Below are 19185 nucleotides of genomic sequence, written 5' to 3'. Positions count from 1 at the left end.
AACCGTTCGAGTACCATCTGCACATAAATGTTCTGGAGATGAGAGCAGTGCTTTTGGCGTTGCAAGCCCTCAGCGACTTTCTTCCCGTAGGGACAATTGCAGTCCACACAGACAACATGTCTGTAGTGTGGTATATCAACAAGCTCAGACTATGGCAATGGGCGATCTCCTCTCATCGGTTTCTGGTAGCTATCCCTGGGAAAACCAACATTCTAGCGGACAGATTGAGCAGAGCTATTCTCATGCCTCACGAGTGGTCTCTCAAACAATCCGTGGCGGAAGAGATTTTTCTGGAATGGGGTCGCCCATGTTGCGATCTTTGCTACTCCCCAAAACAGCAAATGTCCAGACTTCTTCAGCCTCTTCCCTCTATCAGGCCATCCCCAGAGGCGCTCTGACCCAGGATTGGCCCCAGGGACTTCTTTATGCCTTCCTCCATTTCCTCTGATCCTCAGGTGATCCAGAAAGCTACCGTTTGAGAGCCAAATTGATTCTCATTGCCCCTTACTGGCCTCGACAAGTTTGGTTCCCGTTCCTCCATCATCACCTTTTGGTGCAGCCGTGGCATCTGGACCCAGTGCCAGATCTACTGATTCACCAATCCGGTCAGCTGCACCGGTCAATCCCTTCTCTCAACCTCACAGCATGGTTGCTCCACTTCCTTCCTTAGCCAGGCTTCCTTTGATCTCTAACCCAGTTAGAGACATCATAGTAGCTTCACTAAAATCCTCTACCAGGAGGATTTACACAAGCAAATGGAAGCGTTTCTCTTATTGGGCTAAGGCCCAAAATATTGATCCTTTTACTGCCCTGTTCAGGCAGTTCTGGACTTCTTAGCAGAGATTTTTCATGCAGGCTCCTCTTCTTCCACAGTCAGAGTTCAGTTGGCTGCTATTTCTAATTTTCATGTCGGGATAGCAGATCATAATATTATGTCCCATAGGCTCTGCAGGGCCTTCTTGAAAGGAATTTTCCTACTAAAGCCTCCAATCAGGAATCCTCCTCCTCAGTCGGATCTAAATTTAGTGCTGACATCCTTGATTCTTCCCCCTTGAGCCAGCTGTTTCTTGCTCCCTGAAATCTCTCTGTTGAAAAACATTATTCCTAGTGTCTATTACATCTGCCAGGAGGGTGTCTGAACTTCATGCTCTTCCCTATTTGGTTTTCACAAAGACAGAGTATCTTTGAGAACTAATCCATCGTTTTACCTAAAGTTGCTTCAAAAACAATCTGAATCAATCCATTGATCTCCTGTATTTTTCCTAACTATTCAGATAGAGCTGAACAAAAGCTACATTATCTTGGCGTCCACCGTCAGCTTAGATATTATTTGGACAGAACAAAAAATTAGGAAATCTGATCAACTTTTGTTTCCTATGCGGATAATAAAAAGGCCTTCCTGTTTCTAAAGTGACTTTGTCCAGATGGCTTTCTTGGTCATCACTGAAATTTATCGATCAGGGGAAAACAGCTGTGCTCAAAACCTAAAGCACATTCAACTAGGAGTTTAGCTACTTCTGCAGCTTTTCAAGCTAGACTGCCTTTGGACACTATTTTCCTCACACTTTTGTTTCCCATTACAAATTGGACTTGGCCTCCAGGGACAGAGCCAGTTTTGGCTCTACCGTCCTCAAGAGTTTGTTCCATTGAGCCACCCAGGATAGAGGTGCTAGGGGCGGTCCCATCAAGGAGATTGACAACTTAACATTAAGAAGTTATGTTCCATGTTAGTTGTCTTCTCGCCTTCTTTCTTCCCTCCTTCCCCTGGCCTGGACAGACCTTGTACAAGAAACTATTATGCTAAAGACCATTCTAACCTGGTCCTTTTCCATCTGTAAGTTTCTTCTTCCTTTGGGAAGTATTTTTATGCTTGGTGTTATTGCCCTTTTGTCAACAAACGAGATCTGGGTACTTCCTGCCTTGCATCATGGGATATGGGGCTAAAAGGAGTTCTCGAGCTAAAGCAGAACCCATCAAGCAAGAAAGAAGGCGAGAGAAGACAACTAACATGGAACGTTATGGTAGGAACATAACTTCTTATTCACCTGCTAAGAGATTACTTTTTGACAAACCATGCACAACATGACAAAGCTAGAGAAAAGAGAATAGTTGAATATGTTATCAGCAAAATGAATAACACATAATGTAATGCTACCCCCTCCAACTCCACAGTAATGAACAATCATCTTCACCAGCCACAGTTCAAACATCCATACAAATCATTGTGCAGGCTGTACATGGAGCATGTGTGTTCTTTCTTGTTCTACCATTCTGATGACCTTTTATGGTCTGTGAAGTGTGCCATGTAATGGAGATTGCTGTCATTCCAGGTAAGTGGGTATTTTACAACATTATGACTGACATTTGTATAAACCACTTTTCTTAAATATGCTGTATTTCATGCCTGATATTGTGAAGCTAGACAGTTTGTTGAGTTGCATTTGGAAGGAGACCCCTGTTCCAGAATTTAGTAAACTGATTTTATACACTGTCCATTTCTGTAAGGACTTCCTTTTAAAGTCTTATATTTTGTCATTTTGCTGATTGAACATAAACTGTTAACTACTAAACTATATTTATCAGAATCGGACATATCTCTGAATCACAGGTTACTACCATTATGTGCAGGACACTGCTGATTTGCACATTGCGGTAGTAAACTGCTCATGTAGGCTTTGCTATTCCCCTCACGGTCATTCTCCCCACACACAAGTACACATTCAAACACAAACACACATACCACAGTCCCCATACCTCTCCCCCTGACTTGTCTTTCTTCTTGTGGTTTCTCCTACCACCTGATCACTGTAATAGTTTTAAGTACTGATCTAATGTTGTCAATTTTCATTTAATCCTTGGCATATGGGTTCGGTTCCGAGCATCAGAACCATCTCTGCTGTTATTGCAGCTTCCGAGGACCAAAAAACGCTTGACCCTAAGTCCTATGAAGAATCCTCCTCTCCAGAATACCCCAGATTTTGTTTGCCACTTCCTGTGACAGACGCATTGCCAGTATCTCTTGAGCTAAGTGAACTTTTTATGTATTTATACCTTTTGCTACTTGCTAGTGTTGATAATTTCTCGTTGTAAAGTTTTTACTGTCACCTTGTAGCTATCCTTTCTTATTATTCCTTCCTGTTTCTTTCCTAAACTCTTTGGTGTTTCTCTCACCTACCATCATTGGTAGTCTTTCTTTCTGTACCTGTTGGTACTGTCTGCTACCATTTATAACTTTCCCTTTCTCTTGTCAAAAAAAAAAAAAAAAACTTGTGTATTCTTACCTTTTACAGTTCATTTCAGCTGTAGTGTGTGTACGGCTGTTTACCTGGTTTTTTTTTTTTGGTATCATGGCTGACAAAAGCAGAGGCACATCTGGTTTCAGGAAATGCCTCGTGTGATTGAAAGCTTCCAAATTCTGATTGGCATTCTCTCTGTTTTTATTGCCAGGATCTGGTGCACTTGCAGGAAGATTGCTCTGTCATGCCTTCAGTCACCGGGCCCTGGTAGAAAGGAAAAACAAATTGATATTAAAAGGGTTGTTGAAATCTTCCTTTGAAGAGGCCATTTCTGGTCAGGAGAAGAAGTGCAAAACTGGTGTATCATTCCATTCTTGTTGTTCTTCGTCATCAAAGATTGAAAAATACAAGAAAAGAAGTCAGTTGGTGCCAGCTCCCCCCCCACTGGTTCGGCTGCTAAGAAACTTAAAACATTGGTTCCCTTGGTTACTGCAGAACCTGGACAGACTTTAAAGGATGCTTCAACACCATCTTCGGTGCCAACAATTACCCATTCACTGGTGCCAAAGTTGTCAGCACAGACTAAAAGCCAATTCTCTGACCCGATACTGCTTGTGACTCAGGTACCAACGTCTACGGCACCTTTGGAAACTGCTAAATTCTCATTCTTAGACTAACCAAGGACCACTTACTCTCCATCCATTCACCCCTTTGCAGGTCAATTGCCTAGTCCATTTTTGGAATGTACTAGATCCCCTTTAACCCGGTCTGTTCATTCCACCAGCAGTCTGACAGAAACAGATGTTGAGATCGGTTGATCAGCTCCTTGCAGCAAGGAGAATTTCAGGTATGTCCTCAGTTCCAGCCCTTCCAGAACTCCTCCTTCTTCACCCCCCCCCAAGTCTTCCTCCTCTCAGGCTTTAGAGATTACTGCTCCAACCTTACCGGTGCTGGCTGCTTTGGATCCAGTGAGATCTCTATCTAAAGTACTGATTCCCACCCTGAGTTCTTTGGCCTTTTTGGATCTGGAGATCTCTCGGGGTTGAAGCTGTGCTGTCAGTTCTGAAGTGCATGTCTCCACTGCAGGGTTTTTTTTTTTTTTGAGCCATCTCTACACCTTGGGGCTTCGGCACTCATGGCTTGGTCCCGGCTTTGGCTTCGGAGGCTGTCTCTTTAGAGCTGGTGGAAACCACGGTTCCAAAGTAGTCTTTCTCAGTTCAGGGCTCTCTTTCCTCTTTGGGGGATCAGCTTTCCAGGCCATGGAGAGGGTCCTATCTTCCGTATGCACTCAGTCGACCCTGCAGTTGTCAGAGCTGATCCCTGGTCCTTCCCCTCATCCAGAATCCCTACCACATCCAACACTGGGAACAGTGAGCACCAAAGCTGCAGGAGTCACCTGTTCAGGTGCTAGTCTCTTCTGACACCTATTCAGATCCTCCTAGTTAAGAGGTTCCTCAGCAGAGAAAGTGTAAGAGAAAGATTCCCCAGAGGAATCCATCACAGAGGACACTGACTACAACGAAGGGGATGGTTCCCCATGGTTACCCCCAGAAGATGTTTCCTTCGGGGATATCCTTGAAATCCTTAAGCGGAGGGGTGGCTGGATGTCCCAACAACCCTCCTCATAGAAATCAGTGTACCTGCAAGTTTTTGGTGCCCATCCATCTACCTCTTGGGTAACTCCACCTGCTGATCAGCTTAAGTTGATCGTGCAGTGGGTGTTGAAGCCTCCTGCCACTATAGAACCCATCCTTAAGAGGCCAGACAGAATTCTAACTGCTCCTGAGGATCATCAGTTTTGGTCAAAGGGACTGGCAGTAGATGCCATGGTGGTAGTGGCACCTACAAAGAAGGAACTGGTGGACAATAGTTCCACTATCCATCTTCCTAATAGCATGTCTCGGAAGAGGGATATGTTTGGCAAACAGGTTTACGCTTCATCGAGACCTTTGCTTTGTGGTCTTTGAACTTTATGGCACATTTCACCAGATTCCAAAGGGATCTGCTTAAGGAGTTTTTAGATACCCTGGCAGGAGCCATATCTGATGAAGTCCAAGGTAAGGTCACTTCTCAGTTGGCCACCCTAGAGTCCATTTCAAATTCGCCCATGAAGCTCATTGCACATGCAGCCGAAGGGACAACTGGAGCAGCGGGATCGAGTTTAGCCACAGGGAGACATGTCTGGGTGTGCTTGTGTGAATTTGCAGAGCCATTCATGTTTTCATTCATCAATGCATCCTTTTGATGGATTGTCCCTTTTTGGCCCTAAAGTTTGAGCCACCTTGTCCAGGTGTGAAGAGGATGGAAAGACTCTGCAGTGGGCATATGTTTTCCTACCCCTCAATGGTCCTTTTTCAGGAACCAGAGGAGTGGGAAAATGTGGTTCAAAAAGTCCCAAGGGCTTTTCCAGGACACGTGTCTCTGGCTCCCCTTGGGGCAGAGGAGGGAGCATTAATGGAAGATGCCATCCATGTGGCAGAGGTGGTCACAAAATTAGGGTTCTAGGGATACCTTCTCTGGAAAATCTTACCAGTGCCCCTGAAAGGAGGTCTGGTTGCTTTCCTCTGGAAGCAGTCAGGGGGAGATTATCCTTGCACTAACACCTGGCCACAGATAACCGTGGATGTATGGGTGCAAAGGATTATAACCAGAGGATACAACATACCTTTTCTTTCTCTTCCACACACCTCTAAAAAAAATTATTGATGTTCCACCCAGTGAGAGGGAACCAGCAGTTCTAGAAATTCAAAAACTGCTAGAGAAAACAGTCATCCAAGAGGTCCCACCAGACCAGATAGAATCCAGAATTTACTCAAGATTCTTTTAGTTCCAAAAAAAGACGGGATTGGAGACCAATTTTAGATCTAAGTGTTTTGAACAAGTCTGTTCGACAGGCGAAATTCTGGATGGTCACTGTTCAGTCTATTCTACCGTTTCTAGGGAAAGATGATTGGATGTGCTCAATAGATCTCCAGGGTGCATATTACCATATAAAAATGGACAAGTGCTCCAGGACATTTTTCCTCTTCCAGCTGGGAGCCAGTCATTATCAGTGCAGAGCTGTGCCCTTCGGTCTCACCACAGCCCTCAGGGTGTTCACTAAATGCATGGCAGTAGTAGCAGCTCACTTGAGACTGCAAAGATTCCAGGTGTTTCCATACTTAGATGATTGACTCATTACCGCTCCCACTGGGCATCTATTAGAACAAGCAAGAGACTATGTTCTCCAGACCTCTGACAACATGAGAATTACCGTAAATTATGAAAAGTCTTAACTGACTCCAACACAAACTTTAGAATTCATAGGAGTGGTACTAAACACCAGTACCTGTATAGCCTCCCTTCCGTTTCTAAGATTGTAAAAGATCAAGGCCCAAGTGAAAAAGATTGTCAAAAGTGAGTGTAGCCACATGACTAGTCTTTCAGGCCTTAGGTTTGATAGTGGCTGCCATTACGTTAGTCTTTCTAGCAAGATTTCATGAGACTTCTACAGAGGCTTCTAGCATCTCAGTGATCCATACTGCTTCAGCCAATGTCAGATCAGATTTTGATTACCAATCATTGCAAGAAAGACACAGCTTGGTAGATTCAGTCGATGAAATTCTCCTGGGCCGTCCCTTTCTTCCATCTCAACCCCAAGTCATAGTGACCACAGATGCCCTCCCAGATGGGATGAGGGACATTATCTGGGCAAGATGTTCCAAGGCACTTGGTCCCCCATGGAGGCCAACTTGCATATCAACATCCTGGAGATGAGGGCAGTGCTGTTAGCATTGCAGGCATTTCAAAGTGCTCTCCCACTGGGAACAATTGTGATTCAAACAGACACTATGCCAGTACTTTGATACATCAACAAACACGGAGGAACCAAGTCTTACACCTTTTGTCAAGAAGCCTTCTGTGTATGGTAGTGGGTGATTTCTTCCAGCCACTATCTGATAGCAACACATTCTAGGGAGTTCTGAGGTGATAGCATACAAACTGAGCAGATGCATTCTCCTGCATCACGAGTGGTGTCAGCATCCCAGGGTGGTGGAAAAGATTTTTTGTCACTGGAGCCAGCCTTGCTGTGACCTATTTCCATTGCCCCTGAACAAGTGCAGCAGCTACTTTGCCCTGGTCACTCCTCTGGGGGAGTCCCCGAGAGACGCTGTCCTACACAGTTGGCCCTCCAGACTTCTTTACGTCTTTCCCCATTTCTATTAATTCCTCAATTTCTAAAGAAAGCAGTCAGGTTAAAGAGCGAGATAATCCTCATTGCTCCTTTCTGGTTCAGCAAATTTGATTCCCCTTCCTTTGGCCTTATCTGATTCAGTGACTGTGGACTCTGAACCCAGATCCAGATCTCCTCTCCCATCCAGAGGGATTAATTCACCCAAACCTTCAAAACCTCAAGCTCATGTGTTGGCTTCTTCAGTTCCATTGATTGCCAGGTGTTATAATCTTTCTTCTCCAGTTCATAAGATTCTGTTGGCCTCCCATAAACCTTCCACCAGAAAACTTTGCAATAGTAAATGGAAAAGATTCTCCTACTGGGCTTGTGATAATGACATTTATCCCTTCCCCACCCCTATCAACAAAGTTTTAGAATTCTTAGCTTTGCTTTTTGAAGAAGGAGCCTCTTTCTCTACTATCAGGGTTCAGCTAGCAGCTATTTCAAATTTTTATAATGGGTTTAAAGAATACTCATTAATTTCTCATAAACTTTGCAAAATGTTCTTAAAAGCACCTTAATGTTAAGACCTCTGTATAAGGATCCATTTGCACCTTGGGATCTAAATTTAGCATTACAGAATATAATCCATTTCTCCTTTGAGCCTGCTGCCAACTGCAACCTGAAATTGTTATCTTGAAAAACTATCTTCCTGGTCACGATTACTTCTCCCAGAAGAATTTCGAAAATGCAAGCCTTATTTTGCAAACCACCATATTTTATATTTCACAAAGACAGGGTATCATTGGGAATGAACCCTTCCTTTTTATCAAAAGTGGTGTCAGAAACAAATATCAATCAGACAGTCAATTTGCCAATATTCTTTCCCAATTTTTCAAACAAAGGTGAATACTGCTTGCATTGGATATGCATAGACAATTATGTTTCTATCTTCATAGAACAAAAGCTATAAGAAAATCAGATAAACTGTTTGTTTTCTTTTCATGTACAAAAATGGGTAAGCCAGTATCCAAGGTTACCTTATCTAGATGGCTGAAAGATTGCGTATTCTTCATATACAACAAGAGAAAGTTGAATTATTTGGGTCTGTTAGGGCACACTTTCCTAGAGCCATAGCTACATCAGCAGTTTTTCATTCTAAAGCAAGATCCATGGATGAAATCTGTGCAGCAGCAACATGGGCTACTCAGCATACCTCTATTACTCTTTAAAAATTGGATTTGGTCTCTAGGGGAAGAGCATCATTTAGTTCCATGCTGCGTAGGAATATTCTTCCGTGATTCCACCCTAGATCTAAGGTAGCTGGGGTCTCTCTCCCATATGTCAAGAATTAGGTGAAGTTATGTACTCCCCATAACATTCCATTTGATATTGTTAGTCCTCGTTCATTCCTTATGCATGGGTATGAGCCAGCCATTTTACAAGCTCGTGTCAGCTACAAACTCTCAAGCTAAACTCTTACCCATAATCCCCCTCTCCCTGTTACCTCAGATTTTGTTTGCCGCATTGCCATTCAGTCGTATCAAGCTGCTTCTCTTGAGCTAAGTATAGATATTTGTTGTCAGACTAGTCATATATATAACTTTTTCTGTCAGAAAAGTTTCTATTTTGTTGTCTCTTACCCTATCGCATTTCACGACAATATTTTCTTCTCTTTACTCTGCACCTTTTACTGTGAGATATTTCTCCTTTACCATCATTGGTAACCTCTTTCTTTCTTCATACCTTCAGGTATTCTTTTGTACCATTGCTGGTACCCTTTCTATTGTCCCCTTTTGCTGTCATGGCAGATAAGAAAAGTAGTCCGGGATTCAAAAGGTGTTCTGATTGTGGACACAAATTACCTACATCAGATGCACAGTCTTTGTGCTTTTATTGCTTGGGAGTGTCCCACTTATCTGTTGACCCGCCCTGTGCTATTTGTAAACATTTTTCTAATAGAACCTACAACTGATCCCAATCCTTTCAAGGGAGAAATCCACAGCTCACTCTGATCTACAGCTGTTGGATTCCATGGCAGCCTCCATCACCATGTCCCCCTGGCCAGGTTTCATATGAGGCTTCTACAATGCCTACTGCTCACCCAATGGTATTCCTTTCAGCATCCTCTTTCAGCCAAGATTCGAGTAACCCACAGGTGCAAACAGGATTTAAATTGGTGGATGACACACAATCTGTCACAATGGTCTCGCCACTTCTTCCACCAGCAACCCAAGGCCACAGTGACCACGGACGCCTCCCTGATGGGGTGGGGGGGGGGGCTATGTCAGGGACAGACAGTCCAAGGCACTTAGTCCCAATTGGAGGCCCAACTTCATATAAATGTTCTAGAGCTGAGGGCGATGCTTCTGGCGTTGCAAGCATTCCATCCACTGCTGCCATCTGGGATGATTGCGTTTCAATCAGACAACATGGCGGTGGTCTGGTACATCAACAAACAAGGTGGAACCAAATCTTATCCCCTTTGTCGAGAGGCCATGAGGATATGGCAATGGGTGATGGCTACCAACAGTTTTCTTTTAGCAACGCACATTCCCGGGAGTTCCAACGTGATAGTAGACAGACTCAGCAGGTGCATTCTACAACCTCACGAGTGGTCCCTGAATCCCTTAATAGCACCGGAGATCTTCCACCGCTGGGGCCGTCCTTGCTGTGACCTCTTTGCATCCCCAACCAACTACAAATGCAGCAACTACTTTGCCCTGATTCCCCCTCTGGGACAGACACCCAGGGATGCTGTAGTCCACGATTGGCCCTCGGGTCTTCTTTATGCATTCCCACCTTTTCCCCTCATTCCCCAGTTTCTGAAGAAAGCCCATCAGTTGAAGAGCAAGGTGATCCTCATAGCACCATATTGACCTTGTCAGATTTGGTTCCCCTTCCTTTGGCCTCACCTACTAGCTCGACCATGGATTCTCCATCCAACCCCGGAGTTGATCTCACATCCGCAGAACCTGATTCATCCCAACTTGGACAGCCTGAAGCCCACAGCTTGGCTACTCCAATTCCCTTGATTGCCAGGCAGAATGATCTTTCTTTACCAGTATTTGACATTCTCATTGCATCTCATAAGTCTTCCACTAGAATTACTTATCTAAACAAGTGGAAAAGATTTACCTGTTGGCTGAAAGTAAAACAAGTAGACCCCTTCTCAGTACCAGTGTCGATAATACTAGAGTAACTGGCCGACCTTTTCCAATCGGGTCTGTCTGCCTGTACCATTAGAGTTCATTTGGCTGCAATTTCTAATTTCCATGAGGGTGTCCAAGACTCCTTTCTTATGTCACACAAATTGTGCAAGACCTTCATAAAAGGTGTGAATCACCTGGAGCCACCTTTTAGAGAACCTATTCAACCATGAGATCTATCATTAGTCCTACAAGCTCTGACAATGCCACCCTTCGAACCAGCTTCTTTTTGCAACCTCAAATATTTTTCATGGAAAACCTTGTTTTTGGTCGCCATTACTTCTGCCAGACGTATCTCTGAACTTCAAGCTTTATGCATCAAGAGTCCATACTTGATTTTTGAGATAGTGTCTTTGAGAACTAATCCTTCATTTCTGTCAAAAGTGATCTCTGAAATGTCCATTAATCAAACCATTGAATTGCCAGTTTTCTTTCCCAGTCATTCAAACAGAGGAGAGTATTGCCTACATACCCTAGATATCCACAGGCAAATCCATTTTTACTTAAACCGGACTAGGTCCTCTCGTAAATCTGACCAGTTATTTTTGGCCTATTCTGGACCTAGATTAGGATCTGCTGTTGCTAAGGTCACATTAGCTAGATGGTTGAAAGACTGTGCGACCTTCATTTATACACAACGTAATATTCTGTTGCCTACTACCATGAAGGCTCATTCGACAAGGTCAGTGGCAACTTCTGCTGCCTTCCATGCCAGAGCTTCTTTACATGACATCTGTGCAGCTGCAACTTGGGCTACGCCTCATACCTTCATCAATCATTACAAATTGGATTTGGCCTCCAGGGGAAGAGCATATTTTGGTTCTATGGTGTTCAGGAATGTCCTTCCATGAGAGCCTCCCAGGAATAGAGGTAGCTGGGGACTCTGTCCCATGTGTAAGGAATGAACAAGGATTAACAATATCAGATAAAGAAGTTATGTCTTACCATAATGTTCCATCTGTATTGTTGATACTCGTTCAGTCATTATGACCCTCCCTCCTTCCCCATCCTGTGGCTTCTAGTGGATCTCACCATCCGGTTCTCTTAGGTCATTTGACCAGAGGTAGCCTCTACCTTCTTTTGACTTGCAAACTCAATCTGAGGTAACAGGGAGAAGGGGGATTATGGGTAAGAGTTTAGCTCAAGAGTTTGTAGCGGACGCGAGCTTGGAAAATGGCCGGCTCAGTTCCGAGGTCGGAACCGATACCCATGTGTAGTGACTGAACAAGGATCAACAATACAGATGGAACATTATGGTAAGACATAACATCTTTTTCTGTGTTGTCGATCTTCAGTTATCCTAGACTCCCCACCCTCCATCCCCTTTCTGTTCAGGCTCTTTTTTTGGATTGAATTTTGGTCCTTTGAATTTTTTCATTTATGACACTAGAACTGGTCTCTATAAAGGTGTTATGAGGATTATATTGCTGTCCTTTTCTATCTGCAAACTTGATCTGAGGTAATTTGGAGAGAAGCATTCTGGGTAGGACTTGGGCTCAAGAGTTGTTTGGTCCTTGCAAGCTGTAGTAATGTCTGAAATAGTTCCAATGCTTGGAACCGATCCCATATGTCAAGGATAAATGAAGACCAACAACACATATAGAACTTTATGGTGAAAACATATCTTTTTTTTATGATGCACTTATAGTTGCCCTGGTGGCTAGTGTGTGTCCCCAGCCCCTGAGCACCGTAATAGTGTTTGCCATTATGGCACATTTGTAGAATTCCTGGTGTCTAGCGGTTCCCCTAATCCCCATAGTAATGTCTGTAGTATTATGGCACTTAATTGTAGAGTAGTCCCTGGTGTCTAGTGATTCCCCCTTTCTTGATCCCTGAAGTGATGCCGATGCCATTATTGCACTTTAATCTTGAGTTATCCTTGGTGTGTAGTGTTTCCTTCCACTCCCCAGTCCCTACACTGATGCCTGTGATGTACAGGCAGTTAATTGTATCCCTAGTGGCTAGTGCTTTACCCCCATCACCCGATCCCTGTACTGTTCTAGCACTTCATGGATTAGTTATCCCATGTATCTGGCTCCCTCTACCCCCCCATACCCATACAACAGTCATGGTAGATAGTTGAACATGGCCTTTTGACCATGTTCAGTACCACACTGTGATGAGGATGGCTCATACTCTACATAGCTGAGCAATTGCTTGAGCCACTCAGCATGTGGATGCATTCCTGGAGGCAGTTCTGGGGAGAAAGCACATGGCTAATTAGCATATATCTCTCCCCCGACTGCTTCATTAGCACTTAGCATGGCTGCAGATCCAGCCCAGTGCAGTGCTGCTCATCTTCATGCTAGAGCACTTTACAGCATTGTGTTAGAGCAATTACTGAATACCAAAAGGGCACCACAGTATGTTCACAGAGATGTACATGTAGCAGTGCTTTCATGAATTCTCCCATAATTTTGCATCAGTCCACTTTCCTTGACAAAATTAGCCAATAGCTGTTAGCTTTATCAATAATACTGTGCTGTGGAATAACTTACATTTTAGAGGCTTCTGTTTGTCTGATTCTGGTGACTTCAGCATTAATAAACTGATGTACCTCTTTTTAGTAAACCCACATTTGACAGTAATAATAACAAAAATGTGCATAAATTTGGAATTAGAATTCCCACTTGCAAGTCCAATATTGTATGCTGTCTTTGAGGTTAAGAAATCAGTTATCCAATTATTAAATATATTGACTTTATAGTTATGATTATTTTACATGCCTATCCACTTGAAACAAGGAACTAAATGATGCAATAGAACTCTCCAGTGGGTTCATCTTATGGTTTCAACACATTGAGAGCATTACTTTGTTTAGAAATAGGGTATTTCAATGGGAAATGTTTCACAGGACTTATTGGCCACCACAAAAATGGCCTTACTTGAGAACCTGGCTACATGTCTGGTGTACGTGCTCATGAATGCAAAACTACTGGATTCCGGCAAACCTGCTATTCATGAAGATAACAGGACTGCAAATCTATGTTCAAATGGTTGGTGCTTGAATTCTTTTTAAATTAAAGTGCTTCTCATTAATCTGCATTTACAGCTAATTTCATTTCTGGGTATACACCTGATAAAGCTGCAAGAGGTTTGAAAATAAAACAAAGATTCTTATACTTTCTCAGTGTTTTAGTTTCACTATCATCTCGTTTTTTTGCCAGTGGCCATACTAGCAAAATGATGTCAGCCTAGGTTTTAGCAGTAGTTACATACACCAGCAAAAGCATTCTATGTACTTACATACATTATTTTTTCACAAACAAATCATTACAAGTGTTAATTTCATAACTCTCAAATGAATAATGGACAAACTTCACCAGAATTAGAGATAAATCCATAAATTATCAGGGACACTTTTTACAATGTTAGTACTATTAACTTTATATGCTGGCACAATAATAGTATGAATTAATATGCATATTCTGAAGTAAAATAAGTCTGTGCCCCTAAATTGTCATTATTTATTGAATAGAATTCACCACCTTTTCTCCAAAGGTCCCCAGTTGTACAAGGGATTAAGAGGGACAAAACTAAAATCAGCAACATCTCTGAAAATAAGGGACAGCTGAGAAGGTATAGTTAATTTTCAATGTAGGGTATTCCATCTGATGTTCATCGTATTTCACTGTTGCAGTCATGACTGTAGGGTTCTCCCCTGCCGGCAGGCAGCCCTCGGTCGGCCAGAATCCCAAAGTCTGGGTCCTGCGTCGGCTGTTCAACCATGCTCCCTGACGTCAGAGCACCAGGAGTACAAAGCTGACAGCCGACGCCATCTTCTCCAGTCTTACTTGCCGTGCGGTGATAGCAGTTCGCAAGTGCCGGTCGGCTGACTCCTGATTAATTTTTCTGATATACTTCGGTCCGAAGACTTTCTTCTCCACTCAAAGCTAAGTGCCCCATTGGGGAAACTTTTTTTCTTGCTACACTCCGATGTCAGAAAAAGTTAATAATTGTATTTCTTGTGGGAAGCAAATACCTCATAAGGATTTTCATTCTTACTGTATTCCTTGCTTAGGCCCTGACCACGATGTAGCTAGTTGTCAGTTTTGTGCTAGATTTTAATCAACGTACAATTAAGCGAAGGTACGATTTTGCTTTTCATTACTTCGGTAGGCACTTTAGCTACAAAATGTCGTCGGATACGGTCCCGGCTACCGGAGTTCACAAACGTTGCAAGGATAAAGACAGGCCTCCGAGGTCCAAATCTGATGATAGCGCATAAGCGGAGCCAGCTTCAGGTTCGGCCGTCGTCAGTGAGGTGCTTTTGCAGCCCCTGTCGTCGGCCATTTCAGAACCGATGGCCAAAACGGACTCCCATGAGGAGCCAACCAGGCCTTTAAATATTTCTGTTGCAGGACCTTCGGACAATGCTCCTTCGGATGGGTTCGGAGCCGCTGTGCAGGTACCGGCTTCCGAAGGGGTTTTCAGGCCTACTCAGCTACTAGTAAAGGCAAAGACTCCTTCTAAATCAAAGACTTCAACACAGGCCTCTTCTGAACCGGCTCTCAAGTCACAGAAACAGTTACTCAAGATGGCAGAGGATTTACTTACTATGATTAGGGGTTCACATCCCCCTCCAGACAAAAGGCCAAGGCAGGATGTTAATTATGATTCCTCTGATCAGGCTTCTTTTTCCTCAGTTTCTTCTTCTGATCAGGAATATTCTTTCCCTCATTATGAGGATTCTGATGCTGAAGAATCCATTCCTTCAGCTTCTCCCCCTGAGGATTTCTCTTTTGGGGAAACTTTGCATGAAATGAGGGAACATTTCCACTGGGAAGGACAGGAGTATTCAGAATCCAAGAAAAGACTGAGGGATTTTCTTCTTCTTCCCAAACATAGACCCCTGACTATTCCTCCTGTTTTGGATATTGTGGATGATGCCTTTTCGGAGGCTAACTTAACCCCTGATTCTTTTCCTCCTGCTCCTGTTAAGCCTGATAGATATTACAGGGTTCCTGATTCCCATCAGTTTTTATACAAGAACCCTTCTGCTGACCCTGAAACCATTTCTCAGGGTCCTAAGGGAGTTAAGACCACTTCTGCCAAAAATCCCATTCCTACTGAAAAGGATTCTTGATCCTTAGAAAGATGGGGCAAAAAGGTGTACACTTCTGCTACTTTGTCCATTAGGGCTTTAAACTGTCTGTTTCATATGCTTAAATGCCAGCAATTTCTCTTGTCTGTCTTAAAACAAAAGCTTACTTCCATTTCTGCCTGTGCAGATGATAAGGAATTACATGACTTATTGCATGCCACTGAACAGGTTGGGAAGCATGGTATACACTGTGGATTTGATGCCTTGGAGGCTTCTTTTAGGGCTGCGGCCTCTGGAGCAGTCATTAGAAGGCATGCATGGCTAAAGAAACAAAATTTACCTGAACAAGTAAAGGCTAAATTATTGGATGCTCCTGTTCAGCATAATGTTTTGTTTGGATCAAAAGCTGAAGAGGTGATTAAAAAGATGGAGGATAAGGCGAAATCCATGCAAACAGTTAAAGATTTCTTACAAGTACAGCCACCTAGATTTAGCAGGAATTGTCCTTCAAAAAATTGATCCTTTCCCACTTCAGACAGGCCTCAGAGGGGTAGATATAGACGCTCCAGAGGGAGGCCTCAAACACAAGCTGCTTATAGACCAAGACAGTGGACTGCTTCCACCCCTAGGGGAGGAGAGGACAGGTCACAATCTCAAAGGAAACAAACTCAATGACTCCCTCTGTTGGGCTACAGGAACTTCTTGCCTGGAAGCCCCTCTCAGAGGAAAACTCTCTCTCTTTTGTCAAAATTGGACTCAAATAACCCAAGACAAATGGGTTTTGGATGTGGTTTTAAGAGGTTACAAATTCCATTTTCATACTTTGCCAAGGCCAAGCAGATGGCCAGACCTTCCAAAACATCAATGGACGGAGGCCTTAAACCAGGTGGAAGCTCTTTTGGCTATGAATGCCATAGAACTGGTTCCTCTTTCAGAGATGGGAAAAGATTTTTACTCAAGGCTCTTTCTAGTCCCAAGGAAACAAAACTCATGGAGACTCATTCTGGATCTGTCGGTCTTGAACACATTTCTAGAGATTCCAAAATTCAAGATGCTTACTCTACAGCAGCTACTTCCAATGCTGTCCAAAGATGCATGGATGGTAACTTTGGATTTAAAGGAGGCATATTTACACATTCCCATCAGGCAGGATCACAGAAAATACCTCAGGTTCAAGGCCGGATCGAGGCACTTTCAATTATCTGTGCTGCCCTTTGGATTGTCTACTGCACCCAGGGTCTTCACCAAATGCCTGGCTCCAGTAGTAGCTTACTGCAGACTCAAGGGAATTCAAATTTACCCTTATCTGGACGATTGTCTAATTCAGGCAGACAGCAAGGATGTCTTACTCCAGCATCTAGAATTTGTACAGAACCTCCTCAAGTTCCTGGGATTCTCTGTAAACATAAAAAAGTCAAAATTGACACCATCACAACAGATAACTTTTCTGGGTGCACTTCTAAACACCACAACCCAGATGGCATTTCTGACATCTGAAAAACAATTACAGCTGGCTTCAACTTTCAGAACCTTGGCAACTCTAACTCATCTATCTGCAAGGAAATTCCTGCAGGCTTTGGGTTACATGGCCTCCTGCATCCTTCTCGTACCATATGCAAGACTACACATGAGGAAAATACAGTGGTACCTAAAAAGTGTATGGTCTCAGCATTGCCACAGTTTAGACATACTGATCTCCGTCCTTCCTTGCCTTCAAAAGGAATTTCTTTAGTGGTCCAGGGCATGTGCTCTAAACAAAAGGAAACCCTTCCGTCTGCCTCCTGCCACTCAGATTTTAACCATGGACGCCTCGGATTATGCTTGGGGAGCCCATTTTCAGGGCAATTGTTTGCAGGGCCTTTGGACAAAGGATCAGAAGCACCTGCATATCAATTTAAAGGAAATGTTAGCCGTTCAGAAAGCTCTATTGGCCTTCAGGAATCTTTTACAACCAGGACAACTGCTAATACGGACAGACAACACCACAGTTATGTGGTACATAAACAAGCAAGGGGGATCTCATTCCTACCCCCTTTGCAGACTAGCCATGGATCTATGGAACACAGCTCTAGCTTGCAATCTGGATCTTCAAGCTCAGTTTCTACCAGGGAAACAAAACTTCCTGGCAGACAGTCTGAGCAGAAACCTTCGGATCCACACGAGTGGATGCTGGACACCAAAATATTCAGGATGATAACAGCAGTCTGGGGATGTCCTCACATAGACCTCTTTGCATCCCATCTCAATCATCAACTACAGAATTTTTGCACCAGGACTTTCCACAGAGAAGCTTGGAAAATGGACGCCCTGTCATTCAGTTGGAGGAACCTCTCGGGATATGCCTTTCCACCTCTTCCTCTTCTTCCACGGGTTTTATTGAAGATAAAACAGGACAAGCCCAAGATGATAATCTTGCTGGCTCCAAATTGGCCTCGGCAGTTTTGGTATCCAACTCTAAAAAACCTATGCCTGGAGCCCCCTTGGGTTTTACCTCAGTCACCGAACCTTCTGACCCAACATCAGGGTCAGGTTCTACACTCTCACGTCAGAACCCTCAGCCTGGCGGCCTGGTTAATCCAGGGCCTTTGATTTCTTCTTTACTGCCCAAGCAGGTTATGGATGTCATTTTAGACGCCAGACGTCCTAGCACTAGAAAATCTTATGCAGGAAAATGGAAAATATTTTGTTCCTGGATGCAGGCTCAGGAATCTGATCCTCTTCTTCTTAACATTACTTTAATTTTACTTTACTTGACAGATCTCTTACATAAGGGTCTCTCTTTCTCTTCCATTAAGATACATGCCTCTGCTATTTCTGCTCATTATAATACAGACCCTCCCATCTTTTCCCACCAGCTCATGAGACAGTTTCTCAGAGGAGCTAAGAACTTAAGACCTCCTAGATCTCCTCCCATTCCTGCTTGGGATCTCAACTATGTTTTGGAAAAACTAACCTTGCCTCCTTTTGAGCCTGCTGCCTCTTCTGACATCAAGTTTTTATCTTGGAAGACAGCTATCCTGTTATCCCTAACCTCTGCCAGGGGAGTTTCAGAGTTACAAGCTCTTATGGCTGTGGAACCTTATATTATTTTTCATCAAGACAGGGTATCTTTGAGGACTAATCCTACCTTCATGCCTAAGGTGGTTTCCAAAGTGGCTTTAAATCAAACTGTTCACTTGCCAACCTTTTTCCCCACTCCTCAAAATAAAGGGGAAAGGATCTTACATTCCTTGGATGTACACAGACAACTACGTTTTTACCTGAACAGAACCAAGGACATCAGAAAATCAGAACAATTGTTTGTTTCTTATGCTTCAAGTTCCCAAGGTAAAGCCATTTCAAAACAGACCATTTCTAAATGGATTGCTCATGGAATCAGATTTTGTTATTCTCACCATGGAAAGCAAATCCCAGGGAGTATACGGACTCTTTCCACCAGAGCTGCTGCCACTTCTGCGGCCTTCCTCAGGGGAGTTCCTACCAAGGACATTTTGGAAGCTGCAACTTGGAGTTCAGTGCATACTTTTTCTAAGCACTACAATC

Source organism: Protopterus annectens, chromosome 9.part0, assembly GCF_019279795.1.
Source record: "Protopterus annectens isolate FY-2018-M chromosome 9.part0, PAN1.0, whole genome shotgun sequence".
NCBI lineage: Eukaryota > Metazoa > Chordata > Ceratodontiformes > Protopteridae > Protopterus > Protopterus annectens.
The sequence above is the reverse complement of the archived record's forward strand: the minus strand, read 5'-3'. Positions refer to the sequence as shown.